This window comes from Pongo pygmaeus, chromosome 2 (assembly GCF_028885625.2).
Source record: "Pongo pygmaeus isolate AG05252 chromosome 2, NHGRI_mPonPyg2-v2.0_pri, whole genome shotgun sequence".
NCBI classification, from domain to species: domain Eukaryota; kingdom Metazoa; phylum Chordata; class Mammalia; order Primates; family Hominidae; genus Pongo; species Pongo pygmaeus.
The window spans coordinates 52,536,765-52,557,535 of record NC_085930.1 but is presented as its reverse complement, the minus strand read 5'-3'; the positions used below and the strand labels follow the sequence as shown (position 1 = coordinate 52,557,535).

Below are 20,771 nucleotides of genomic sequence, written 5' to 3'. Positions count from 1 at the left end.
CCAAAAGTCTCTCTGGGCACTGACTGACAAGGGCAGCCACCACCACAGATGAGGATGCTTTTTCTAAAGCCAAAATCAAAACTTTAGTAAAATTCTAACACATAAATTCCTGTTTCCAACATCATGACAGGTGACATCTGACAGTTTCACCTGTAAGAGTAAATAAGGAATTAATCTGTCTCTGACCCTGGCCCTCCATTACACTGTGAATAAAATACATGGACTGGAAACCTGAACTGAACAAGCATAGGCGAAAATCCCTGATTTTTCAAATCAAAATCCTGACTTTATGTAGGCTTGCAGACAAAATGTATACTTTAGGTGTTCACAAAAACCTCAAGCCAAAAAGTTGATTTAAGATTTAAAGTGCATTTGGGTTGTTAATTCTCCCAGACACCCACAAAACAGACAGAAATCCTCCTTTTTTTTTCTTTTCTTTTTTTTTGGGGGGGACTGAGTCTTGCTCTGTCACCCAGGCTGGAGTGCAGTGGCTCCATCTAAGCTCACTGCAACCTCTGCCTCCTGGGTTCAAGCGATTCTCCTGCCTCAGCCTCCCGAGTAGCTGGGACTACAGGCGCCCACCACCATGCCCGGCTAATTTTTGTATTTTCAGTAGAGATGGGGTTTCACCATGTTGGTCAGGCTGTTCTCAAACTCCTGACCTCAGGTGATCTGCCCGCCTCAGCCTCCCAAAGTGCTGGGATTATAGGCGTGAGCCACAGCGCCCGGCCAGAAATCCTCCTTTTTGGGGGAACTCACTTTCCACTTTATACCTAGGCACAAATAATCACATATAATTTCAAAGAAGTATGAGCAAATACTCAGAAGTCATGAATGAAAAGACTGGAACAGCATGATAAGCAAGAGTCAGCAAAAAAAAAAAAAAAACTTCTAGAATTAGACATGAGAAGATGCCTTGAATTATCAAACACAGAAATGTTTAAATAAACAGTACAAGAGGTTGAAGACATAAATAAAGAATAAATGACCACAAAATTGACCAAGCAGATTTGAAAAATGAATAAAAATTTACTGTAAAAATCAGAATAAACAATGACTTCATAAACCAATAATAACAATATCTTGGGAATTAGGAAAAGCAAAATACAACTAAAATATGGATGGACACAGTAACTAAGGTTCTGTATTGTTGAAGGGAAAAAAAGATGGTAAATCTTAGATTTTGATTAGTAAAGTGTGCTTGTTGAAACGTCTAGGGTTATCACTAAAAGTCCAAAAATAGAATGCATAACTTGGAAGTTAATAGAAAGGAAAAAATGGAAGGAAAAAAGTTCAAAAGAAGGCAATCAGAGAGTTAAGAAACTGAAAGGGTGAAACAAATAGAAAACACAGATGTGTGGTAGAAATACCAAATATGGGGCTGGGTGCGGTGGCTCATGCCTGTAATCCCAGCACTTTGGGAGGCCGAGGCAGGTGGATCACCTGAGGTTAGGAGTTAGAGACCAGCCTGGCCAACGTGGTAAAACCTCACCTCTACTAAAGATACAAAAAGTTAGCCGGACATGGTGGCAGGTGCCTATAATCCCAGCTACTCGGAAGGCTGAGCCAGAAGAATTGCTCGAACCCAGGAGGCGGAGGTTGCAGTGAGCCGAGATTGCGCCACTGCACTCCAGCCTGGACAATAAGAACAAAACTTCGTCTCAAAAAAAAAAAAAAAAAAAAAAGATACCAACTATGTTGCTAGTTAAATGTAAATACATTAAATGTAAATATATATGTATATCTATTTTTTTGAGACGGAGTCTCGCTCTGTCACCCAGGCTGGAGTGCAGTGGCGTGATCTTGGCTCACTGCAAGCTCCACCTCCCAGGTTGACACCATTCTCCTGCCTCAGCCTCCCAAGTAGCTGGGACTACAGGTGCCTGCCACCACATCCGGCTAATTTTTTGTATTTTTTTAGTAGAGACAGGGTTTCACCATGTTGGCCAGGATGGTCTCGATCTCCTGACCTCATGATCCGCCCACCTTGGCCTCCCAAAGTGCTGGGATTACAGGAGTGAGCCACCGCGCCTGGCCATTAAATGTAAATATATTAAAAGACACTGTGGGACTGGATGTGGTGACTCATGCCTGTAATCCCAGCACTTTGGGAGGCTAAGGTGGGTGGATCACTTGAGGCCAGGAATTCAGGACTAGCCTGGCCAACGTGGAGAAACCCCATCTCTACCAAAGATACAAAAATTAGCTGGGTGTGGTGGCACGTGCCTGTAATCCCAGCTACTTGGGAGGCTGAGGCATGAGAATCGCTTGAACCTGAGAGGCAGAGGTTGCAGTGAGACAAGATTGCGCTACTGTACTCTAGCCTGGGCAACACAGTGAGACTCTGTCTCAAAAAAAAAAAAAAGCACACTGAGAAAGGTGGTTTCAGCAGATAGCTGTAGCAATCTTCGGTTCAGGATTAGTATTTTGGGACAGATTTTGTATTAGAAAATAAGGGATGGAACAGATACCAAAATGGAAAATAATGATTATTCAGGTCCTTTGTAAAAGGTCACTCATTGTCTTAGTGCATTCAGGTTACCATAACAAAATATCAGAAACTGAGTGGTTTATAAACAACAGAAATTTATTGCTCATGGTTCTGGAGGCTGAGAAGTCCAAAATTAAGGCACTGGTAGATTCAATGTCTGGTGAGAGCCTGCTTCCTGTCATCTATGGCACTTTCTCCCTGTGTCCTCATATAATGAAAGGGGCTAGCCAGCTAGTTCTTTGGGTCTCTGGGACCTCTCTCTCTCTCTCTCTCTCTTTTGAGACAGAAAAAAAAAAAAAAAAAAGAAAAGAAAAAACTCTGCCACCCAGGCTGGAGTTCAGTAGTGTGATCTCAGCTCATTGCAGCCTCTACCTCCTGGACTCAAGAAATCCTCCAACTCAGCCTCCTGGGACTACAGGTGCATGCCACCATACCCAGCTACTTTTTTTTTTTTTTTTTTTCATTTTTAGTAGAGACAGGGATTCCCCATATTGCTCAGGTTTGTCTGCAACTTCTGGGCTCAAGTGATCACCTGCCTCAGACTTCCAAAGTGCTGAGATTACAGGCATGAGCCAGCACACCCAGCCTCTGGGGTCTCATTCATGAGAACACTAACTGAATCATGAGGGTTCTACCTTCATGACCCAATCACCCCCCAAAGTCCCCGCCTTCTAAAGCCATCACATCGGGGATGAGGATTTTAACATATGAATTTGGGGGAAACATAAACATTCAGAACATGGCACTCATTTATTCCTCATAACAATAATCACGGCATTTATCATACTGCTCAACAGACATGTGTTGAGCATCTACTACACACCAGATATATTCTGTTACATATTCCAAATAACTTGGAAGTCACTCTTATGACAAATACCCAGAGACTTTACAAAACCCTCTAACTGTTCACAGACACAAAGAGTGTTCCAAAATCAAAGAGCATCACAGGCAGGCAGAGAAAATGTTATTAGCAGGATAGTATTTCAGAGTGTAAATTAGAAGAGACCAACCTCCCTTACATTTTCAGCATCATTCAGGAGCCATGAGGGATAGCAGCACCTGGAGCAATGGAGACAGTTGGCAAAGATTCTGCACATCAATTATGAACTTCGGACAACTGAAGATGGTGAGATGGTGCTTTCTCAGCAATAAATATAAATGCTTTTCCCCATAATGGAAGTGACAAGTACAACATGACTACATGAATCACAGGAGAAGCCCACAGGTGACATGGACCAAGAAGATAAAACAAATGTCACCAAAGGACCAGAGAAAGGACATTTACTTAAATCATGTCTAATTTACACTTTCCCCAATTTCTTAATGAGGAGATAGTAGAATTAGTGCCAGAATCTCATTCCAAGGTATTTGTATAACTTTCATTTTGTTTTGCCCAAGTGTTAAGCAAGCCGACTCTGGCACATTCTGTAGTTCCTTCTCTCATATACTTATGAAGCCCCTGCTAGAGAACCCATGACAGCTGTTATCCAAGGTGGCCCCCAGGAGCCATGCCCCGAAAGATTCACACCCTTGCGCAGCCCCCTCCCACAATGAGTCTAGGATGGTCTGTGACTTGCTTAGTTAATAGAATGTGGGGAAGAGACAATTCTGGGCCTATGCTATAAGAAGCCCGGTAGCTTCTGCTTTTGTCTTTGGAGAGCCCTAAGCCACCGTGTAACAAAGTCTGGCTACCCTGCTCAGTGACCACCCAAAGAGACCATGCAGAGAGGCCATGTGAAGAGGGAGAGGCCTGAGATCGCACCGATGAGAGAGGACCAGCTACCCCAGCCTCCCGGCCGCCCTCACCAAACAGCAGATGTGTGGGTGAGCCCTCTTGGACTCCCCGGCCCAGTTATGCCTCCAGGTGACTGCAGCCTCGGCCAAGGTCCTGTGGTGCAGAAGAACTCCCCAGCTGAGCCCAGCCAACACAGAAAATCGTGTCAGAAAATGAAACAGAGGTGGGTTTAATCCAGTGAGTTTAGGGGAGATTTGTTACACGGCAAGAAATAATGGAAGCAGAACCCCTGGAGTTGGGTTAGAAATAGATCTGAACTGGGGTGATGGGGGAGCCAGCCCAGCAGCTGCAGTCCTGCTCCCATGCCACTCTTCCATCACTGTTCCTTTACAGAATATTGCCCTCTGGGCAGGAAAATGACAGTGACTGGGTGTCTGAGGTGTGCCAGCTACATCTCTCTTTCATGAGAATTTAGGGAGACCAATTAGATGTGTACTTTTAACTGAATACAACTGTGTTTGCTTCTGAGGGCTCCACCTGCTTCTCACGGTGCTTAGTAATCAGTGAAATCTCGTCAGAGGAGGGTTGAAAGGATCATCTCCTGTACTGAGTGAAAGTAAACACTTCTTCAGAGAGGCCTTTGCAAAGATAATTAATTCTAAAATCCAGTATGCAGGGTGAATATTAAAGCTAAGGACTATGTTCTCAGAAGGGAAGAATATAATTCATTTATTTAATATGAGTGAATAAATCAATGAATTTAGTCTTTCCACATGACTAAAATTGTCAGTTTGCTGAAGGCACTGTCAGGCTGCACTGAGCACACACAGCCCCTCTCCTCTTCAGGTGAGTGATTCATTGACATTATTTAGCTGGGAGGAGGCGGAGCCAGAATCTCAACCCATGTCAGTCTGACTCCAAAACCTGTGTTCTTAATTCAGTGCTATGCTGCATCCTTCACAAGGTTTGTCTTTGAGTGGGTAAACCGTTTATTAAACTTTCTTCATTTCCATGATTGCCTGCAAACTTTTTCCTAGGTGGTTCACCCCAGACAGGGTCCCTCCATGCCATGGGACTCCTTTAATGTAGCTCTCTGTTCCCAGGCAGGAAATGATTCCCTAAGACCCTCACTCCTTTTCTTGCCATTTCAATTCCAGCTATAGAAGAATGGACCGAGGTACCTTACTGCCACTCTGACCACATCCAGAGGCATCTTGTCCCATACCCTCTGAAGGGCTTGAGCCCAGGAGTTCAAGACCTGCCTGGGTAATATAGCAAGACCGCATTCTCCACAAAAAGGGGGAAAAAAAGACCAAAAAACATCCTATGATTAATGAAAAACAAATGGAAGATAATATAGACAAAGGGATGAAGTCAAGAAAAGCTTCAAAGGAGAACTGTGATCTATGGAAAAGTAAAAGACCCATAATAGCCAAAATAATGTTGGAAGAGAATAATAAAGTTGGAGGATTTACACTTTTTGATTTCAAAACTTACAACAAAGCTAAAATAACCAAGATAATGTGGCATTAGTATAAAGACAGATATAGAGATTGATGGGTCATAATTGAGATTCAAGAAATAAACCCTTACTATTATCATTAATTGATCTCTTATAAAAATGCAAGGCAATTCAATGGAGGAAAGACCAGCTTTGCTAAAAAATGGTTCTTGGAAAATTGGATATTCACATGCAAGATGAATTAAAGCTCTTATCTTGTGCCATACCAAAAATTTACTCAAAATGGATCACAAAATCATGGACCTAAATGTAAGAGCTATAACTATAAAACTCTGAGAAGAAAACATAAGAATAAGTCCTTATGGTTAGGGAAAGATTTCTTAGATATGACACCAAAAGCATGAAGGCTTCGGGTATTATATGTCTTTTTGTGTGTGTGTGTTTGTTTGTTTGTTTTTTGAGACAAAGTCTCATCACCCAGGCTGGAGTGCAGTGGTGCACAACTTCTGCCTCCCAGGTTCAAGCAATTCTCCTGCCTCAGCCTCCCGAGTAGCTGGGATTACAGGTGCCTGCCACCACGCCCGGCTAATTTTTGTATTTTTAGTAGAGACGGGGTTTCACCATGTTGGCCAGGCTGGTCTCAAATTCCTGACCTCAGGTGATCCATGCGCCTCCAGCCTCCCAAAATGCTGGAATTGGAGGCGTGAACCACCACACCCAGCCTAGTTTTCCTTATAAAGCATATTACTGGTGGTTGGTAAGACAGATTGTCATATTACATTCAGGAAGACTTATTCTATTCCTGTCTTTTAAAAGTTTTTTTGTTTTTGTGTTTGTTTTTTAATCAGAAAAAATATGGCACAAAAAAGTTGATAAATTGAACTTCATTGAAATTGAAAATGTTTGTGCTTTCTACACTATTAAGAAAGTAGAAAGATAAGACACAGACAGAAAATATTTTAAAAATCACATATCCCATAAGGGACTTGTATCCAGAATATATGAAGAACTCTTACAACTCAATAATAGAAATACAAATAACCCAATTTAAAAATGAACAAAAGATTAAAATAGGTATTTCACCAAAGAAGCTATGAATGACCAATAAACGTGAAAATATACTCAAGAATATTGGTTATTAGAGAAAGGCAAATTGAAACCACAAAGAAATGCCTCTTACAATACACAAGAATGGCTACAAATCAAAAAGATGTAAGAATCGGTAATAATGTGGAGAAACTGAGCCCTTATGCACTGCTAGCAGGAGTGTAAAATGGTGCAGCCACTTAAGAAAACAATTGCTCAGTTACCTAAAATGTTAAACAAATTCACCATAACTCAGCAATTCCACCTCTACATATCCACCCAAGAGAAATGAAAACCTATGCCCACACACAAAAACTGTACACAAATGTTCATAGCAGCATTATTCATAATAGCCCAAAACCCGACCCACATATTCATCAACCGGTTCGTGGATCAATAAAATGTGGAATGCACCTGGAATACTAATATACAATGAAATTCTATTCAGCAGTTTAAAAGAATGAAGGATACATGCCACAGCACAGATGAACCTTGAAAACATTATTCTAAGTGAAAGAAGTATACCCAAAGACCGCATATTGTATAGCTCTGCTTATATTAAATGTCCAGGAAAGGCAAATCCACAGAGAAAGTAGATTCGTGGTTGCCTGTGGCTGAGAGTGGAATAGAGAGTGGCTGCAAATGAACATGAGGTTTCTTTTTTTGTTTTTTTGAGACGGAGTCTCTCTTTGTCGCCCAGGCTGGAGTGCAATGGTGCTATCTCGGCTCACTGCAAGCTCTGCCTCCCGGGTTCATGCCATTCTCCTGCCTCAGCCTCCCGAGTACTTTTTGGAGCACAGAAATGCCCTGGAATTAGATTTTGATGATAGCTGCACAACTCTAAATATACTAACAGTTATTCAATTGTTCACTTAAATGATTAGACTTTATGATACATAAGCTACCTCTCAATAATGCTATTTTTAAAAATAATCAACTGGACATTTCTGGACATTCCAGAAATTAATAGTACAATATCTGAAACTGACAACTCATTGGATGTTTTAACAACAGATTGAATCAGCAACAGACAGTGATAGTGAGTTCAAAATTAGGTCAACAGAAAACATATAAACCGAAGCACAGAAACAAACAAAAAAGAGCATTAAGAAAAGAACAGGGCGTAAGAGACACACGAGACTCAGTGAAATAGCCTAACATATGTTACGGACACAAGACTGGGACAGAAGCAATCTGGGAAAACACACTTGCCAAGAAGTTTTTGAAACTAATGAAAGAAGGATTAAAAACACACATACCTACCCACACACCTACCCACACATCGTAAAATTGCTGGAAATCGATGACAAGAAAACTAATCTTACAAATACCCAGAAAAAAAAATTAACCACAAAGAAATAAAATTAAGATTAATGGTTGACTTTTCAGTTGAAATTGGAAAACAGAAAAGACAATGGGTTGATATCTTTATTGCTATCCAAGAATTTGACCAATAGTTTAATTATCCTTCTATTGTAAAGGCAAAATAAAGACATTTTCAGACAAAGACTGAAGAATTTGTTGCCAGCAGATACTTATATTACAAGTAATACTAAAGAAAGTTATCCTGGCAAAAGCCAGTGGGGAGCATGGAACTTCAGGAGGGAATGTGGAGAACTAAAAAGGGTAAATATGTGGGTGCATATAAAACAATATTGAAAGTTTAAAACTACAATAATAATAATGTCCTGTATATGCTATCTTTTAGAGATATGTATGTATGTATCTGTGTGTGTAGATACGTATATATAAAGAATTGAAATAGTGATGAATTTGGGGTTAGAATTATTTTCATTTTCTCCTCTATAATTGTCTGTATTTCCTCAGTTTTCCCTTTCCTCTTTAGAGTAAGAGTCTGATGGCTGAACGCCTGGAGGCTGACACCCCAGAGCACCACCTAAACAGCTTGAAGAAGGAGGTATGGTAGACGCAGAGGAAGGGCCGTGACACCTCCTGCCTGGCCCACACTGAGCTCTCCCATAAACAGGTTGTTCCTTCTGCTTCCTCATGAGGCCATTTCCTTTCTGTGAATGCCGATTTTCAGTATAAGATCCCCTGTGTTTGTTTGGGGGTAGTGGAGGAGCATTAGGACTTCATAAGAATGAGAAGGGGACACACACACACACACACACACACACACACGTCTTTGTGCAGTTACTTCATTTGCTAAAAGGCCCCAAATTCCCTATTAAAGGGAGAAGGGAGGTCTTCCATGAATGACACATACATAAACATGGGAGTGACTGATTTGACCAAACAGGACCCAGCTGGCTGGCAGCCTCCTGGAGGTCAGAGGACTTCGTTTTTTGCTCCTGGCGGCTGGAGATATAGTGGGCATTGTCTTGTTGTCATAGTCAGGAGGCCATGTCCTAGCCCTTGCCACTGATGTTGAACTAACTCACTTTGCTCACTAACTTCTCTGTACTTAGTGTCCCTACAATAAAATGGAAGCTGCTGAGAGAGGCTGACATTGCTTTGGGCATGAAGAGGAAGAGGAGAGCGCACTGCTGCAGAGGCTGTTGCCATAGACAGATCCGGCCTAGGGCAAGAAGTGAGGGGAGAGAAGGTGGGAAGGAACCAGAAAGGCAGACGCCACGCTGAGACCGGGCCAGGGGGAGCCCCCTGGAGAGCATACCCTCCAGAGAAGACAAGTTTGAACGTGGAGGGAAAGAAATGAAGAAGAGCGGTGCAACTGGAGATAGCAATGGAGGGGAATTTGAAAGAAAATGTGTGTGAAGTTTCTGCTACAGAAGGAGCAAGGCTCCCAGGAGTATGTAGGGAGGAGAGGAATAGGGTTGGGAGGGAAGGGAAAAGCGGAGAGCAGTACAAGGCTTGAGTGAGCTCAGGGCTGGACAATGGAGCAAGGAAGGGATGCGAAGCAGCATTGAGGATTAGAACTAAACAGAACCTGCTGGGTGGAACATGACCAACGGAGGACAGTGGGTTCCAAGGAGGCTCAATACAGGGACTCTTGCAAGTCCCCTGTCTGGGGGCTGGGAAAGGAGTCAGGGAGAAATTTCAGGTCATGTCAGGCTGAATGAGACCCTGCTTCAGTTCCAGGGACCTGGGGTTTTCTGATCAACAGGGGATTAAGCCGTGAAGCGCGGCACACTTGGTGTGAGTGTTTAAGTGATTTGAGATGATTCAGTGGTATAGGGTAGATCACAACTATAAACTAGAAAAAAATCACAAAGTTGAACATGTTCCTCCCCCTACAGAAGAAACACAAGGAAGGGAAGGACTAAAGGGAGGTGCTGGGAGAAGACTTTGTGCCTTGGGGGAAAGTGAGAGGCAGGGAGGTGATCCACTAGTGACCTTTGGAGTCAAATATTTAGAGACTCGGCGTGAGAACACGGGTGAGTGCTGCAGATACATCTGGGCCAAATTGGAATTGAGTACAGATGTGGGAAGTGGTCATCTTTAGTGCAAGAAAGAATGAAATGATCAGTAGAAGGTGCAAGACACTGCCGATTAGGTTGGGAAGTTTAGTGACAATGGAGGGCAAAAGAGAAAATCCCACTATATATTTCTAGCAAAATACTAGAAAGGTGATGATGTATGAGAGAGAAGCCCTTGTCAGGGCGTGGTGGGATATCGTTTGAGAAACACAGAGAGACGGAAAACTAAGGCAGTGAGAATGGGGGAATTGTAGTTTAGAAAGAGTCAAGAAGCCAAGTGAAAGAAATTCAAGCAAAAGAACAGAACCCGGCCTTGACTATTTCCAGGCACCGGCAATGGGAGGGAGGAGGCAGCATTAGGAGATGAGGAAGGCAGATTAACGGGGAGCTCAGAGAAACTGCAGGTGATGGGCGTGTTTCTTAAGAGAGTAGGAGAAAAGAAGAGGGCTGCTGGCCATGCAGAGGCTAGAGAAGAGTCACAAGGAAAGGCAGACACACAGCAGTGCTGTGTGGTCGTAAACAAGGGAGGCAGGGCTGACTGGCTGAGCAGAGCAGTAGACTGAAGGAATTCACAGTACAATGCCTCACAGTCCTTTTATCTCCCTCTCCTGCCCCACCCTCTTCCCGTCCCCCCGCAGGCACACAAAGCTTATCTGTTACTGAGGCATCCCTTAAGGTCTGCCTACGTTGCACTTTGCCCTGCTAAAGGACTCTCCAGGGTCACAGCCGGAGAGTCCTCTCCTGTCTGGGACACAGCTAGTCTCCACTTCTGCACTTGCCCAGCTCCCTTACTGGCCTGTGCACTGACCAACCCCAGCCAAAAGCCGACTCCCCAACTAGTGGTGTTTGGAAGAGAAATTTCATCTGGTGTTCAGGTTAGTCAGTGGGCAAGTAGAGGTGCCCTTTAGTCAGCTTACGTGGGTTCTGAGGCTTACACAATTTGGGCAGTCCTATTTTATTTTATTTTACATTATTTAATTTAATTAATTCATGTATTTTGAGACAGAGTTTCAATCTTGTCACTCAGGCTGGAGTGCAAAGGCACGATCTTGGCACACTGCGACCTCTGCCTCCCGGGTTCAAGCGATTCTCCTGGCTCAGCCTCCTGAGTAGCTGGGACTACAAGGCATGGGCCACTACACCAGATTAATTTTGTATTTTCAGTAAAGACAGGTTTTTCACCATGTTGGCCAGGCTAATCTTGAACTCCTGACCTCAGGTGATCCACCTGCCTTGGTCACCCAAAATGCTGGGATTACAGGCATGAACCATGGCGCTTGGCCTGGGCAGTCCTATTTAAGAAAAAAGAATATAGGCCAGGTGTGGAGGATCATGCCTCTAATGTCAGCACTTTGGGACGCTGAAGTGGAAGGATCAATTGTGAGGAGTATGAGACCAGCCTGGACAATATAGCAACACCCTATTTCTTAAAAAAAAAAAAAAAAAAAGGCTGGGTGAGTGGCTCACACCTATAATCTCAGCACTTTGGGAGACCAAAGTGGGAGGATCACTTGAGCCCAGGAGTTCAAGACATGCCTGGGTGACACGGTGAGACCCTGTCTCCACAAAAAAATTTAAAAATTAGCCAAGTGTGGTGGCACGTACCTGTGGTCCCCGCTACTCAGGAGGCTGAGGTGAAAAGATTACATGAGCCCAGGAGGTTGAGGCTGCAGTGAGCCATGTTCACACAACTCCAGTCTGGGCAACAGAGTGAGACTCTATCTCAAAAAAAAAAAAACACCCCAAAAAAACAAACAAAAAACTCAGCTGCGCATGTTGGTGCATGCCTATAGTCCTAGCTACTTGGGAGGCTGAGGTGGGAGGATTGCCTGAGCCCAGGAGTTCAAGGCTGCGGTGAGCTAGGATCGTGCCACTGCATTCCAGCCTGGGTGACAGAGTGAGACCCTGTCTAAAAAATAATTTAAAAAAATACGAAATTACAAATACAAAATTATGTACCAAAGAGAATATTTGTAAGAAAGAATGAGAAAAGAAATCACAACAAATGACAAACATTAAAAACGATAAGTAACAACATCACAGAATTCAGAAAAATGTCATAACACTTTCATTAACTAATTGCGTGCATGCCTCTATAATGTTTTTGATCGTGTCCTTACGGTAGATAGAATAATGGCCCTCAAAGTTGTCTGCACCCTTATCCCCAGAACATGTGAATATGTTTCCTTATATGGCGAAAGGGGTTTTGCAGTTGTGATGAGGGTACAGAACCTGGAGATGGGGAGTGTCCTGAATTAACCAGGCAGGCCTAGTCTAATCACATGAATCTTAAAATTAGAAAAACTTTCCTGGGTTTGATCAGAGAAAGAGACGTGATGTGGAAAAAGGGTCAGATGCTAAGTTGCTGGCTTTGAAGATGGAAGAAGGGGCTGTGAGCCAAGGATTGCCGTGGCATCTAGAAGCTGGAAGAGGTGAGGAAACTGATCCTCTCTACAGCCTCCAGAAGGCAGCCTCTACTGATTGGGCAGAGTTGGGATCGCTTGGCCCACAGTGGTCCTGTCCTGCCTCTCTGCTGCACTGTAACTCTTTAATCTTGCCTGAGTGGCAAGGATTGAGGCTGTTCCATTTTCCTTGTGGTAACTCTGGAGGGGAAAAAGTGGACTTTGGCTAGAAGAGAATGGGTGGGCAGCAAGTTTCCAGAGTTACAGTGAGATCTGATTGTGTTAGTCCATTTTGTATTGCTACAAAGGAATCTGAGGCTGGGTAATTTATGAAGAAAAGAGGTTTGTTTGGCTCATGCTTCTGAAGGCTGTACAAGCGTGGCACCAGCATCTGCTTCTGGTGAGGTCTCAGGAAGCTTCCAAGCATGGTGGAAGGTGAAGCGGGAGCCGGCACTTCACACAGCAAGAGGGAGCAAGAGAGAGAGGAAGTGCCGGGTTCTTTAAACAACCAGCTCTTGTATGAACTAAGAGTGAGAATCACTCATTACCGAGGGTACCAAACCAGTCATGAGGGATCCACCCCCATGACCAAACACCTCCCACTAGGCCTACCTCCAACATTGGAGGTCACATTTCTTTTTTTTGTTTTGTTTTTTGTTTTGGAGACAGAGTCTTGCTCTGTCACCCACTCCCGAGGGCAGTGGCGCGATCTCGGCTCACTATATCCTCTGCCTCCTGTGTTCAAGTGATTCTCCTACCTCAGCTTCCCGAGTAGCTGGGATTACAGGCATGCGCCACCACATCCAGCTAAATTTTGTATTTTTTTTTTTTTTTTTTTTTTTTTAGAGATCTGAAGTGATTTTATCTGTATTTCCTTCACTTTAAGCCAATCACAAAATTTCACAGTGATTTCTGGGGTGGAGGCAGAAGAAAGGCAGTATTAAGAATCATTGGGGCTGTGGCCTAGTTGGCCCACGGAGGTGCAGGCAGGGTGGGCCCTCACTGGGGCAGCTAGAGGAGCACGGACTGCCCTGCTGGCAGATTGGTGATGTTCCAAGAGCAAGAGAGCTGGTACGTGATGTCCTCCGCAGCTTCCAGCTTGCACAGCTCCATCAGGCCGTCCCCTGCAGTGGCCAGTGAGTTCTGGCCCTCTCTGCATCCTGCTGAGCCACCTGTTTGGCTTCTACTGCTTCTGTGAACTCCTTCCCGAAGGTCAGATGTGTCAAAGACACATCGTCCAGGATGAGCCCGAAGGTGGCTGCTCGCTCCGTAAGGTCGTCGCTCACCTGCCTGGAGACCAGCTCTCTCTGGGTGATTAGTTCTCCAGCATCAAAGCGAGCCACCACTGACTTGAGGATCTCGGTAGTGATGGATGGCAGCACACACTCATCACAGGCTTCTCCGATGCTGGTGAAGATGCGAGGAAGCTGGCTAGTGACAGGCCCAAAGAGGATGCACAGTATGATGTTGACATTCTGTAAATCTTTGCTACCAGTGATGACTGGCACATTACGTGGTTGAGAACAGTGGTCAAAGATAATTGGTTTCTGTACCCATGGTATGAGAAAGTGAGTCCCTTACCCTACCACAATATCCTGTACTCCACAGAATCGGTCAAAGATGACAGCTCTGTGCCCAGCATCCATGTTATATAAAGCAGAGTTCACCAGGCCTCCTGCAACAGCTAAGGCCAGCCCAAACATGCCGATGGACTCAAACACTTGGCAGCTATGTTTTCTTCAGCTGAACCCTCTCACACCTGTTTCCACTCTGAACTCCACATCTAATTTTTATATTTTTAGTAGAGACGGGGTTTCACCATGTTGGCCAGGCTGGTCTCAAACTCCTGATCTCAGATGATCCACCCACCTCGGCCTCCCAAAGTGCTGGGATTACAGTTGTGAGCCACTGTGCCCGGCCTGGAGGTCATATTTCAACATGAGATTTGGAAGGGACAAAACATCCAAACCATATCACTGATTTTGACAAGAGACCCATCAAGTAACTTTTTTTTAGGACAGGGATGATCAAAGAATTCTTTTGGGTATTACTTCCTTCCTCCATCAGAAGAAGATAGGTGTGTCACATGAGCTGTCAACATTGGTGAAGCAATTACACAAGGGGACAAATGGTGTTACATAGGAGTGTTCATAGCTTCCCACCTCTCCTTGTACAGGAGACTCTCACAGATGTTAATCTAGCCTGACCTTGCAGGAGGAGGCCACTCTAGAGGCCAAGCCCACCCGAAACCTGCTCTCAGAGGAGCTCCTGGTGCCCAAACAAAGGTCCATAGGCCTTGCCCAAACAAAGGTCCGTAGGCCTTCTGCGGCCTGTGAGGGATGGTGTAATTGCTCTGTCCCAGGGACAAGTAATTCCCTGACCCATTTAGATCCTCTTCTAGTGAGTCTGGATGTCAGACATACAGACAGAGCTAAGTTATAAGGTCTGCTGGCTGGACTGCTGCCTAGGGGGCTGCCATATTCAAAGACACCAAAACATTATTGGAACAAATCAGAAATCAGGTGAATTTTAAATTGCCTCCTTTCCTACCAAAGCAGTCATCACCCTGAGGTGCAGACTTAAAACACTCCTTGACAATGCAGACTAGTATCTGTACGGTGCTCAGGGACACTCACATGCATGTTACACAGGGCCACTCCAGCCAACCCAACCCTGAGGACAGCCCATTGAAGTTGGCAGACAGAACCAGAAATGGAATAATATGTGGCGTAGGGCTGTTTGTAAGGAAGAAATGTACTGTTTTATTATGTAAACACTTAAACATGTCTTCCAAGAAGTTGTGTGGTTTGGAAAATTACACAGAATAAATTACTTATTTTGACTATAAAGAACACAGTACACATTTAAAAGAACATCACTTGCCAACAAGCACATGAAAAAGTATTCAGCGTCATTAATCATAAGGTAAATGCAAAGGGAAACCATAATGAAACATCACTTTATACTCCTTAGGATGGCTGCTATCACATAAACAGAAAATAACTAGTGTTGGCAAGGCTGTAGACAAATTGGAACCCTGGACTCAGGTGGTAGGAATGTAAAAACGGTGTAGCCATTATAGATAACAATATGGCAATTTCTCAGAAAATTGAAATAGAATTATCATATAATTCAGCAACCATTTCTGGATGTATATCCAAAAAGAACTGAAATCGGGGTCTTGAAGAGATATTTGTACACTGATGTTCACAGCAGCACTATTCACAATAGACAAAATGTAGGAGCAACCCAAATTTCATCAATTGATTAATGGATAAACAAAACATGGGACAAAATACAATGGAATATGAGTCAGCCTTGAAAAAAGGAAATTCTAACACATGCTACAATATGGATGAACTTTGAGGACATTATGCTAAGTGAAATAAGCCAGTCACAGAAAGACAAATATGAGGTATAGTAGTCAAGCTCATGAAAGCAGAAAGTAGAATGGTGGTTGCCAGGGCCTGTGGGGCGAGGGGAATGGGAATTGTTTAATGGGTAGAGTTTCCATTTTAAAAGATGAAAAACCTCTGGAGATTGACTGCACAATGATGGAAGTCTATTTAACATTATTGAGCTCTACACTTAGAAATGCTTAAGATGGTAAAATTTGTTATTTGAATTTTACCAGAATTAATTAATTATTTTTTCAATCCTGCTCCTTCTGTATATTTTACCACAAATTAAAAAAAGAACATCACCAAATAAATGTCGATCAAATATTTAAAGAATTTTTCATTGAATTTAAATTGAAAGGGAAGCCAAAATAGTAGACTGGTTGGGGTGCCTCAGTCCTGCCCTGTGCATAGCAGCCACAGTGCACTCAGAGAGAAGGCAGAACAGGGAAGCTATGAAGCAGGAAGGGCCCCGAGGAAACAGAAGCCGTGAGGAGGAGAAGCAGCAGAAAGAAAGGAAGCAAAGGAAAGTAACATCAGTAGTTGATATGGTTTGGCTGTGTCCCCACCCAAATCTCATCTTGAATTGTAGCTTGCATAATGCTACATATGTGGGAGGGACCTGGTGGGAGGTAATTGAATCATAGGGGTGGTTTCCCCCATACTGTTCTCGTGGCAATGAATAAGTCTCATGAGATCTGATGGTTTTATAAGGGGAAACCCCTTTCGCTTGGTTCTCATTCTCTCTCTTGCCTGCCACCATGTAAGACATGCTGTTTGCCTTCCACCATGTTTGTGAGGCCTCCCCAGCCACATGGAACTGTGAGTCCATTGAACCTCTTTTTATTTGTAATTTACCCAGTCTCAGGTATGTCTTTATCAGCAATGTGAACATGGACTAATACAGTAGTTAAAGGCACTACAATAAGGAAGAAAAAGATAACCATATCAATTAAACTGCATTTGATCCCAACCTGAGTTCTGAACTACATTTTAATCTCTAGGAGGTCAGGGCCCTGGCAGTTGAGATTTTTGCCTTCCTTCTCTCCCATGCCTGCTTCAGAAGTGCCCCTGTTTAAGGTAACCTGGAGCCTGTGCTTACAATCTAAGACAGTGATCCTCCAGCTTTGATGTACGTACAGATCACCCAGGAGCTTATGAAAATGCAAATTCCCATTCAGTAGGTCTGTGGTGGGTCTGAGCTTCAGCATCTCACAAGCTCCCAGGTGAGCTGATGCTGTGGATCTGCAGTCCACACTTGCAGTAGTAGCAGGACCTAAGAAATCCAACTAACCAGACAGAAAATTGGCAGTACACAAACAGACTGGCATGGAGAAGATGATCTTGTCAATAAAAACACCTTTATGGTGCTAGGAAATAAAATAAATAATCAAAGAGATATGTGAAATGACTCACATTATAAATTGTTGTTTAAAGTCAATATACAGGCTGGGCACAGTGGCTCACACCTGTAATCCTAGCACTTAGGGAAGCTGAAACAGGAGGATCGTTTGAGGCCAGGAGTTTGAGACAAGCCTGGGCAATATAGTGAGATGCCATCTCTACAAAAAAATAAAAAATTAGCCAAGTGTGGTGACATGTGCCTGTAGTCCCAGCTACTTGGGAGGCTGAGGCAGGAAGAACACTTGAGCCCAGGAGGTCAAGGCTACAGGGAGCCATGATTGTCCCACTGCACTCCAGCCTGGGCAAGAGAATCAGGCCTTGTCTCAATCAATCGATAATAAATAAATAAATTTGTATATATAATGGCCAGGGATGGTGGCTCACACCTGTAATCCCAATGCTTAGGGGGGCTGAGGCAGGAGGATCACTTGAGGCCAGGAATTTCAGATGAACCTGGGCAACAAAGTGAGACTCTGTCTCTACCAAAAATAAATTTTAAAAGTGTCTGGGCATGGTGGCACACACCTGTAGTCCCAGCTATTTGGGGGGCTGAGGCGGGAGGATCGCTTGAGCCCAGGAGTTCGAGGCTGCAGTGAGCCATGATCATACCACTCCTCTCCAGCCTAGGTGACATAGCAAGACCTTGTCTCTTAAAATAATAATAATAATAATTTTTTTAAAAGTCAATATACATTTGAGGGTGAGGTAGTTCCTTCCCAGGAAAAGGATGTGGGGAGGACATACAGATAAATTTAGTCTTCAAATGAGTCAAAGCACAAGCTTTGGAACCAGGTCACTGAGATTACGGGAAGAGAAGAGTGGGCAAATTGAAGTTGAAGCAACAGAGTCTAAGTAAAAGGGGGTAAATGGTTAAAAAAACAAAAACCATAATCTTTGGGATAGAAACTCTTGGAGATAACAGGATTATATTTAATTATGTGTGTGTGTATACATACATATATATATATACGCACACATGATTATATATATTTAATTATGTGTGTATACACACATATATATACACACGCATAATTAAATATATATATAATCATCCTACTATCTCCAAGATACACATACACACCCCCCCACACACACGTATTAATAGCAGAAGTGGCCAGAGGATAAAGAGAAAAAAGCAGGTAAGGGGAATGTAATATAAGAATACTAAATTTCTAAGATGCAGGCAAGTGATAACCTATAAAACCGTTGGCGTTGTTCAGTGAAGGGAGACGTTTGGTGAATTTAACTCACATTTGCACAAGTTTTGCTGTTTACAAAATGATTTCAAAATTACAACTTCGCGTCAAGGTGCCTGTGAGGAAGGCAAGGTAGGGATTATCCCAAGTTGAATAAGGGAGTCAGGAGCAGGGCAGTTCTTATTATCCCTTTTGCAAATGAGGAAACTGGGGCTCTGGGGTGTGTTCCAGTTCATGAAGTCAATTAATGACGGAACTTTTTTTTTCTTTTTTTTTGGAGGCAGTCTCACTCTGTCCCCTAGGTTGGAATGCCATGGTACGATCTCTGCTCACTGCAACCTCCACCTTCTGGGTTCAAACGATTCTCGTGCCTCAGCCTCCCAAGTAGCTGGAATTACAGGTGTGTGCCACCTGTAATTCCATTTTGTATTTTTGTAACTTTTTGATTTTTGTATTTTTAGTAGAGACGGGTTTTCGCCATTTTGGCCAGGCTGGTCTTAAACTCCTGACCTCAAGTGATCCACCCGCCTCCGCCTCCCAAGGTGCTGGGATTACAGGCATGACCCATCATGCCTGGCCAGAACATCTTTTCTTTTCCCTTATTCTGATTCTTCCTGTCATGTAAATAGATACATGATGCAAGTTGTTTTTTCACAGAATTCATGGGGACAAAATGAGGCTATATGTTTTAAATTCTTTATGAAACAAATCAAGTATTATTAACAAAAGCCTCCTCATTGACTCTGGCATGAGGCAGGCCGCCAGAGGAAACTCAGATAGCCAAAGTCACAGTTTATGAATTCAAGAAAGAGAAGTCAGCTGCTATCTTCAGGGGGCCATAAATGAAAATTGGCCTTTATGCTTCCTGGGACTTGGTCATCAGATCCAAGAGGTCAGAAGGTTACTAGACACAGATCAGGGTTGAGAGCTGGCATCAGCCCAGGTCATAAGTACACACAGTACCCTCTTCCAATATTTAACAGGACACAGTGGCCTGTGAGTTAACTGCCTATGTCTTATCAATGCATGTGTAGTGCCAGTATTGCCTGTGATTTTATAGTTTGACTCTTTGGAACTTACACAGATCCAGGAAAATTATTTCAAACATTACATGAGGGATTTGGATATGACTCTTTATGTCAATTTCCAGTTGGAGATTCAGTTTGTTATATTCATGTTTCAAGGAGGTTCAGGAGGTGTTGCAGGGAACTTTTCCCAGCCCCCTTCAAATTGTGCCACCTAAAAAGCTCCTGTATGCAAGAGGGGTTCCCTACACATTCCTCCTGTCCTGCCCAGGTTGTGCCCAGGACACCAATATCTGAAGTGTGAGGGCAAGAGTCTGATGGCTCAACAAACAGAACATGGCAACCACACTAAGAATTTGAATTAATGTTGTCCACGTTCCCTGAATTTATTGTTCTTTTTAATGGAAAAATCATGGGTCTGCATTCCAAGGGTCCTAGTGGCTCTTGGGTTATCTCTGCTTCCATCACCCTTGGAATGAGCTATATAATTAACTATGGAGACATGATAAGGAAATTAATAAATGCTGAATAGCATTTAATAAAACTCAATATTCATTCATGATTTAAAATTCTTGGTTAACCAAGAGGAATAGAAGAGAGCTTCACTAACTTGATTGGAATAGTTACTAAACACTTTTACTATGTATCTTATTGGAGAAGCATTAGAATCAATCTCATTAAAATAAAAAATAAAGATTTTATTGCTGGCACTATGATGGAGAAGTTGGTTAGAGAAAATCCTCCTGGTATACAGCACCTAGAAATACTAAATTTTTAAGAATGTCATTTTTCATGCAGGATTGAGCTGGTAGGAAAGTAAAGGAAGTCTCAGGAGGCCAAAATTTATAAGATTATGCTAAGCCAGAGGCATGAGAAAGGGAAGTCATGATCATCCTGGGGTTTTCTGGACTCCTGTAGGCCTGGGGCCTGGATTTTAATGGTAGAATAGGAGACAAAGCCCGGAGCCTAACCAGATCATTGACTATAAACTCAAGATCCCCTAAGGGTGACATCCTCAGTAGAAACCATGGAGGGAGACAGGTCTATCCCAGGCCTTCTCAGCCTTGGCTCTGGGTAGAGCAAAAAGAAAAGTCTCCTTTGAAATTCTTAACAACAGGCCTGCGATCAAGTAAGTTTGGGTCAGGATTCTCACTATTTGTGTGGCCAGTAG

General features: G+C 43.2%; 1 protein-coding gene and 1 pseudogene across 2 annotated transcripts in view; both read right to left on the bottom strand.

Annotated features, from left to right (window-relative positions):
• NR1I2 (nuclear receptor subfamily 1 group I member 2) overlaps positions 1–20,771 on the bottom strand; it is a 36,393-nt gene that overhangs the window by 12,645 nt on the left and 2,977 nt on the right. The window lies entirely within an intron of this gene.
• Positions 13,589–14,134, bottom strand: LOC129034143 (prohibitin 1-like; annotated as a pseudogene).